At 42.1% G+C, this 8,975-nt stretch overlaps 1 long non-coding RNA gene across 1 annotated transcript; it reads left to right on the plus strand.

Annotated features, from left to right (window-relative positions):
- Positions 1-5,699: 5,699 nt before the first annotated feature.
- LOC118230574 lies at positions 5,700-8,618 on the plus strand. Its single transcript, XR_004765880.1, has 3 exons — positions 5,700-5,859; positions 5,970-6,107; positions 7,241-8,618. It is a non-coding gene; the product is annotated as an uncharacterized LOC118230574 (long non-coding RNA).
- The last annotated feature ends 357 nt before the right edge of the window (positions 8,619-8,975 follow it).

Raw genomic sequence — 8,975 nt, forward strand, 5'->3', positions numbered from 1 at the left:
AAATATCCTAGACATTTCTATATTTTTGCCATTGAAAGATGTGTTCTGTTTGGCCCTGTGAGTAGTGAGATTAATTTTCATATTTCAAAACCAAAAACAAAGGACATAAAATCATTACATAAAGAACGAAAAAGGAATTTAAAAAATAATGAGGGCGTGGGTGACATAAATGTAGGGTTGGCTGGGTAGGGACACATCCTTTCCGCGTGCGTGTGGGAAAACCGCGTGCGGTTTCTCCTGCCGAAGACTTCGCCCGACCGTTTGTTATGTGAGGGGCGCGGGGAACAAGGGGAAGAAGAGGAAGGAGGGGAAAAAAAAAAAAACGACGACGTTAATAAAAAATGGAGAGCTGTCGGAAACTGTGAGGGTGACTGGGCGGCCGGGAAGCCCTGCCGCTGGGTTGCCGGTGTGCGGGCGGCGAGTGAGGAAGCGGCGCTGAGAGCCGGGGGGCGTGTGGGGGGGTGACAGCCGGGGGGGGGGGGTGGGAGTGGGTGGGGGGGAGCATGCATCTGGCCGCTAATGAGCCTTTCAGAGGCAGCGCCGTTCTCATCAGCTCTGTTTGTTTTCACAGGCTGCTGCGTGTTGACTCGGGGCTTGTTTTCCTTGGTCGGCCTCACAATCGTTCTCAGGGCCCCGAGCTCTTTATTTATTAAGTGACTGCCCTTTTTCTCGTCTGGAGCAGCCGCGGACGGCTAAATTTAGCCCCCGCTCGTCCCTTCGAGCGCGGTGACAGGGCCCCCGTCGCAGCGCAGGCGGAGAGGGGAACCAGGGAGCATGAGTCGTTTCCCATTGCTTTAACCTCCCATTGGCCGCCCTCCAGCCCCGGCCGGTCCAGCAGGATATAGTGTACACATATTTCCTACATATTTGTGTGCACTGAGGTTTTCTTTTTTTGGGGGGGGGGGGGGGGGGGCGAGGAGGTTTGAGCATCAAAAAACTTTCGGTCTTCCGACATTTAAATGAGATAAAATGGCATAAATTGAGCGGTAAATGATTGCGGCATTATGTACGTGGTCTATGACAGGGGTTTCGAGGGGAAAGACTGACGAAAATGTCGAACGGCAGGGCACGTCTCTGCCAATATGTAAAGACCAGATTTTGGAGCAATTCAACTCAGCTGTTGTTTTAACCTTTGACCCCTCGGGGTCAGGTGTGGCGAAACGACTTACACTCTCAGTTTATATACAGTCAAAGCTGTCAGGTCCCAGCATGACATAAAGCAGCCTCACATGTGGGGACCTTGTGGCACTCAAAAATGGTCGAACCTTTCCACCAGTCCTTTGTCGTACCGCCACTTCGCGAGCATACCTTTCAAGACTCCTGTTCTTTGAAAAACAGCAGAGCTGTATGTGCTCTTAATCGGAAAAACTTCTATAAATCTGGATGACGTGAGAATGCAGCAAAAGTTGCCAACACAACATTCTGACACATTACCATGGTGCATAACAAAATCAGACAGGGAGACCAAACATAGAAATAACAACAGGTCATGCTATCGCTCCCAACATTCACTAAATAGCTATTTGTAAACCAATTGCTTTTAATAACCGTCAGTTCTTTTAAATAGCAAGTCTAGAAATTAAAGTTGTGTAATGGTTCCCCCTCCCCTCCTTGATCTGTCTTTTAATGAAAATAAAGGTGGTTACACCCACAGGCTGTGAAATGATAACATGTATCGTGCAGCTAAATGAAAAGCCCTTTTATCAATTCAGATAAGTTTTGATTATTTTAATGACTCAATTTTGGAGATTTTAAGGAAAAGCTAATGCACGTACACACTGACAGCATGGTTTCCAAAAAGAACAAAGCCAGATGACTATCAGAAGCCATTTCTCAAACTTTTTTTTACATTTTTAATAATTAAACAATTCTCAAACAATATCAAACATGCTATTTGATCATATAATTCATATCCCAGTTTAAAGGGTTACTCTGGATACTTTACACATTTCAAAAAATGACTTCAAAAAAGCACTGATCCTCAAATAGTGATATTAGCTTTTTTCCTCTCTCCCTTTAACTTTAACAAGTTCCTTTTTTCCTCAAACAGTAAGAGCGTTATGCTGACAGATGGAACTAGCAACAACGCAAAGATGAAAGTTGTTTCGGGGGCCCTAATTCCTCCTGAATGCCCATTGAGATTCTCCACGCAGGGGGTTCAGGCTCTGATCCACACTTTTTCTTCCGATCGTCACCATTCAGTCGTGACACCAGAACTTCAGAGGCCTGGTTTCAGCCACTGCTCTTTGGGCACGCACCATCACATGCTCCTAGGCTAAATCGTCATGACCTGAGATTTTCACCCAGCGAGTCCTAAATCGCCTTTTCCCAGGCTTCTCTTACAGGCTCTCGCAAGCTCTTACTTGGGGCCTAAGGCCAACTGTTAGAACGTTCATACTTTTTTCTCTCTGAAAAAGGGTCAAGTTTTACTACACTAGACCAAGCGTTTAGAACGGGATCATGCCCACAAATATAAATAAGCAAGTACATGCATAATATATGGCATACACAAAAGGGCGCATGCCACTGCACCGTCCAAAATATAAAGCCAGGGCAAGATGAATTATCAGAGTTGCATGGAAAGGTAGCCTGCGTGTAACTGCTGTGAGTGTCAAACGTTGCAAGGTAATGCAAAAGCATTGCGAGGGAACGCAAAAGTAGCTCAAAAAAAAAAAAAATAATAATCCCCACCATGACCCTTAGGGGGCTCTGTAATTTTTTCATCCAGTCTATGTTTTTTTCTTCCAGTCCAAGTTTTTTTTCTTGCAGTCCAGTTTTTTTTGCTTCCAGTCCAAGTTTTTTTTCTTGCAGTCCAGTTTTTTTTGCTTCCAGTCCAGGTTTTTTTTTTGTTCCAGTCCAGTTTTTTTTTGTTCCAGTCCAGGTTTTTTTTTTCTTCCAGTCCAGTTTTTTTTCGATTCCAGTCCAGGTTTTTTTTAAAATTCCAGTCCAGTTTTTTTTAAATTCTAGTCCAGGTATTTTGTTCCAGTCCAGTTTTTTTTTCATTCCAGTCCAGGTTTTCTTTTCTTCCAGTCCATTTTTTTTTAAATTCCAGTCCAGGTTTTTTTTTCTTCCAGTCCAGTTTTTTTAAAATTCCAGTTCAGGTTTTTTTTTTCTTCCAGTCCAGTTTTTTTTTCATTCCAGTCCAGGTTTTCTTTTCTTCCAGTCCAGTTTTTTTTTAAAATTCCAGTCTAGGTTTTTTTTTCTTCCAGTCCAGTTTAAAAAAAAAATTAATTTAGATGATAATATAACACCATGGTCAAATACACAATGCATATATATATGCATACATATAAATACAGGCAGTGCATTATGCAGGAGGCTGGTGGCAGGGTCCAGGCATGCTGGCAGACAGTGATGCTGGGCGCTCACTTGCAGGCAGAGAGGTGGCGAGGCCTGCCTGGGCGACCCGGTGGACTGGCACGGCGCTGGTTACGGGCCGATCCGTCACGCACGAAGCCGTGGGAGCAGACGCCGACAGGCAGATTTCCTGGCCAGATGACGCTCCTTTTCTTTCCCTTCATCTGGAAGTCAGGGCCTGGGACGAGGGTCAGCAGCGGCTACTGAGGTCAGAGCTACATTAAAGAGCGCTCGACTGGCCGACTGAGCGCTTTCTGCCAATCCTTGTTTCTCTTTTTCTTTTTGGATGAGAAAATGTACATAGGCAATTATATTACTACTATCAAAAATGCAAATATAACTGTTTTATCTGGTGTGACATTTCAGCATACGACAGCTAGTCCCGTGGAACTGCTAATTAATAGGACAGCCGAACTGACAACGTGAAATCAACAATAGTGCACCTTCTAATAGAATCACAAGCAAGTCTGCAAGTTCATTACTGCGAACACCAGCACCAAAGATAAAGCATTTAAAAGGAACTGGTTCATTGCAAATTGATGGATACTCGTGGAACCTCATCCAAACTAATTTCTCATCAATGTTCACACCTCTGAGCTGTGATTTTTGTCAGTTGTCGTCCGCACAAACCAAAACAGACACAACTATCATAATTCAATCATCCCTCGCCAGCGCTAATCATTGTTAGCCAGGCTTTAGTGATGCTCTGTAACAAAGACAGTGTGATCCATCATTAATTACTAAGACATGAATATAACACACCTTTACACCGTGGAACTGCGAAGACAGGCTCATAATGCCAAAGGTGGGGTCAAACATTTCATAACATCTTTGGAATATCTAAAAAAAAACATGAATTCCCTCATTCATGTAATAAACCATGACATATTCTAGACTGTTAGACTGCAGACTATTAAAATGGCCCATGGATAAAGCATTTGATTTTTTAAGAATCAGATGATTAATGATTCTTGAGTCAGCTCATTTAAAATATATACGAGGTATAAAGATTATGTGTCTAAGATTTATTTTACATTAGGAAAAAAAAAAACTATTTTTTTTGTCAGTCACCAGTTATGCATTAAAAATCGATTTTATGGACACTGTAAGTTCAACCTCCGCTTTCACAGAAGTGAACCAGGCTGTGCTCCAGGCCGTCAGGCTGTGCATTATATACATGCCACCTCAAAGGGTCCAAGTCAAAGGAGAAGAGCTATGAATTACAATGTTCCTTTCTTCCCAATCTGTCCTTGGTACAGAGAAGAAAGCCACAATTCCCCCCCCCCCCCCCCCCCCCCCCCCCCCCTCACACCCCTCCGGTTCTCTTCCCAAGAAGACAGATTCGCCCCTGTCTTCGCCCTGACCTGCGTTTATACCCCTTCTGGGGGTCACTCACTTCAAGGTAGCCCTCTCTGGAGGTGCACTGTTGCAGGGGATTCATGTTTCACCTGCCCCAGCCCTAACCTCTCTCCATTCACACGGCCTGCAGGGACAGGGCCCTCCTCTGTCTGACAGTCCCGCCGAACAATGAGCCGACAAGGCATCGCAAGTGATGCCTATTTGTTTGCCGCGAATTTCCACAGCATCGGCGCGGACACAAAGCGCCCCGCTTGGCAAACAGCATGTTCCGACACCGAGCGCACGCAGCTGGGAAGATTCCAGCGCGGCGGATCCATTACCTGTTGCCGAGGTAACCCACAAAGGGATGTGCGCTTTATTTACTCGCCGTTGCCCTCTTCAGCCAGAAGTCTTGCCTGACGCCTGCTTGGGGGGCATATCAAAGAACGACTGTCAAATATCACATCGACCAACTAAGACCAGACATAACTTGCATGCAAATTCTTTAAGAGTAGACATGCTACAGGCTATACTGAAATTGTTTTTTTTTTTTTTTTTTTTTGCAAATAGCTACTGGAATTCCAGCATTATTGGCTAGAATTACTGAAAATCAGAAATATAACCACCTTCAAATACCTGAACCACACTGGTATTTACATTTACTGGACCAAATAATGACTATTGTTTGTAAATAATTTTTAAAATGAATTTATGACTTCCTGAAAAAAACAGAAACAGAAAATTTCACCAAAAAAAGAGGAATGTTTCAGCTTTTTATTATAAGCTCTGGTCTACCTTAATATTTAAGCACTCCTTCAGAATGTAAATAAGTCTGCAACTACCAATACTGATAGAAAGGCAGTGGGAGAAGACTGTGGGTTAGAATAACAGTGCGCTGCTGTGCGCGTTTGCGGTGGTCTCCAATGTGCCTACACGAGTGATGCGCGGAAGACCCCGTAGTCTCGGTAAACATACCCCCGCGCGTGACAGACTCGGCAGTATCGCATTCTCACGAGAAAGTGCGCCGTCTTCCGACTTTCACGTCACGCGTTCGCTTAGAGGATTCTCAGAGCGGCGAGTGAACATAAAATCCCCCAAAAGATTTCCCAGACAATTTTAGTACTCGCGCCTAAATTTAGACTAACCAGGGTCAAGAAGTCAAAGGTTAGCGGGGTATGCAAAAAATAATGCCACCAAAATGCTGGAGTATGTGACAATGCTTTGGAGCAGTCAGCAATTCAGTGTTCCTCTCGTATATCTATTTTCTGCAACAGGGAGAGATCAGGAAAAAGCGAATTCCTGCAAAAAAGAAGTGCAGCCATTATTGTCTTGACAACGGAAGCCGTATGCGCTTCTTGTTCTGACACCCATCACGTCCACCTGCGGAAGAAGCCCTCGGAACATTTGCAAATGTAAAGTATTTTTCCGTCAGATGAAACAATAGGCACTTTTCAACGTGTTGTTTTCAACATTTCTGAATACGTGTTCTCGCAACCTTAAATAAATAAATGAATACAATCAATTAATTAGGCGTTAGCGTTGTTAGTACATTCTAAAAAGGTATCGATCACTCCTAGCACTGAGAGAGGAAGACAGTTATGTTAGAAGAGGTTTTGGGGAGAAAAACAGCAATTTTGTAAACGGACTATATGTGGGTGTATCATAATTTTTGTGACATTAACCATGTCTTGTATAGGCTACTGACTGTATGTGGGTGTATCCCACAATACTTGAGGAGTTAAGTCATTCTTTCCACCCTGTTCCTGATACATTTTATATGTGCAAGTTGTTAAAATTTTTTACTATCATGAGTTCTGTAGTGAATTGAAAACATTTAAGGAACAACCATAACACATTCTTAGATTTGCTATTATAAGGTAAGAGAAAACTTTTTTCCCACTCCTCTATCTTTGAAAAATAGATTAAATCTAATGGAGAAAAGATTTTCTGCAGCACCGCTATCATGCAACCCAGAAAACTTTCATTAAGATTCTTTAGCTATTTAAGATTCTTTAGACATTTAGCTTTCATGCTCTATTAGTTATTAGTTATCACCTGCAAATCATCTGTCAGGTGCACAGATGATACCTCTCCTAAAATCGATCAAATTGAATGTACAGTGTGCACCTCACAGGCACAGATCCAATCTAATTTTAACATTAACTTTTGAACAATGCTCCAACATTTTCCATAAATTTAAGCTCTCGTGTTGTCAATGTCATGCTGTGAAAATATGAACAATACTTTAAATTGTGCTTGTTACTGAAACTGAGGACAAAGAGTACTCTTGTTAAATTGAATCCTAGCCAGTCACATTAGATGGATACATGAAATGGCTTTCTGAAATGCTACCCAAACCACTCAGCTTAAAGGTAAATCAAATACCATTTGAATATAAGATGGCTAAAGTTTTGTTTTTAGGCTTCAGTAGATTGAGTCAGCTCCACCAATGTATTTCAACCTTTCTGTCAGCGCAACCTAGCCAACTTTAGAGTATTTCCAAATGTAGAGCTTTGATTGCATTTACTTCCTTCCTCTCTAATAGACAGCAGTGATCACAACCCTACGCTCCGGCCTCTAAATAAAGCTTCTTCCAGGAAATAGAGCCAGAAGGAAGCAGTGCATGCACGAGGAAGAGGCTGACATCCACCAATGAGATGGGGCAAGTCTTCCAGCAAGACAGGTGCCCTGAACATTACGTCATATCCCAGGCAGGAAGGAAGGTGATTGTATCCTTTTTCATCACAAATAGATGCACAGCTGTGATACTGATCGTCTTACAGAAATTCAGGGAGACAAGGATGGCCCTGCTTAATGGACAAATTGTTTATTTTTTACGTAGGAAACATGTCAGAAATTCCCTCAGGGGAATTGAAAACACAACAAATGATTTTGGCTGCAGTGCTTTTCAGAAAATGCAGTTTATATTCAAAAATTAATAAGAAAGAACCTTTCACAAAATCTTCTTCCGGGAAATTTCCTGAAAATCAATTAACCAAACTCGAAAAACTCATCTCTGTCACGTGCATTTTTGAAACGCAAACGATTACTATACTTTGCTGCATCTAGCTGCGGATACAACGTATGGAACAATTCTGACTAATTATGACTGTTGAACGATTCCACAACTGGCATGGGAGGAGGCTGCTTGGCAGAGAAGGCAAGAGTGTCAGTGTCCTCTGGTTGCCCAGCACTTTGTTGTGTACCAGGCAACAGTATCATGTAAACAGTCATTATACATTCACACAGGTTTAACGCCTGGGCAGGGGTGTTAAATGGTCAGGGCAACCGCATGTCACACCGACACGCAAGATGATAAATCTTCCAAAGAAGTCTCCAGGCATGACATCCTCCTGCTTCCCCAAGCGTGGCGGAGAGACTTGGACTGCTGTGCTGTATCAGTTCACATACAGGAAAATAGTATCCTTGGGAAGAAGGCTTCAAAGTGTATTGCAATTCAGAATGGTGTTAAAAAAAAAACTGCCAAATGCCAAAATGTCATGCTTGAGCAAACAGACTTTAGAATTTGGCCTAATATAAATGAGAACAAACTTAAGTTGAGGTTTATACTGAATGAGTACTGGAGATTGTAATAGATATACAGGGAGAGACTCCAGCCTCAATGTATTATACAGTTAGAGGTGTGGTGGTATATACTGAGATCATAGAAATTGTTTTTAGTGATGATGCCTCAGCAGCACACAGTTGTAAAGACAATGGTCTGGATTCAATCAATGTTTCATTACTTTAACTTGCTAGTAAATGCCAGTGTTTATTTATTTATTTCTTTATTCACCGACACGGTTCGGAAAGTTCAGCCATCGCTGAAATTAAATCAAATTATGTTCGTGACCAAAAATGTTTTACAGCATTTATTTGTAAGACAGGCAAATTTTAGTTGAATTTAGGCCAGTGTTTTAACGTTACGCATTTCATACTAATTTCTGCAAAAAAATATGAATAAATAAATAAAAATAAAAAATAAAATTTTCACTGTGTGTGTGTGTGTGTGTATGTGTGCCGTGTGTGCACGTACATGTTTATGATGCACTCTGATAGGAATCCTAATCATTTTCAGAAGAGAAACATTGTGTGCATGAATACATGGCAAGGACAAAACTTATAAAAGGAAAGTGATAGTTTTTGTACACGCTGAGTGAAAAGTAGTCAACACACTAATTGAAAGTTACTTTGTACATTTCTATTTCTTAGAAGAGCCAGTCCTGCTTATGGCAACAAAAGCAGTATTTCACATGGGGAGGCTATAGCTTGAGAAATCC

This window comes from Anguilla anguilla, chromosome 6 (assembly GCF_013347855.1).
Source record: "Anguilla anguilla isolate fAngAng1 chromosome 6, fAngAng1.pri, whole genome shotgun sequence".
Lineage (NCBI taxonomy): Eukaryota > Metazoa > Chordata > Actinopteri > Anguilliformes > Anguillidae > Anguilla > Anguilla anguilla.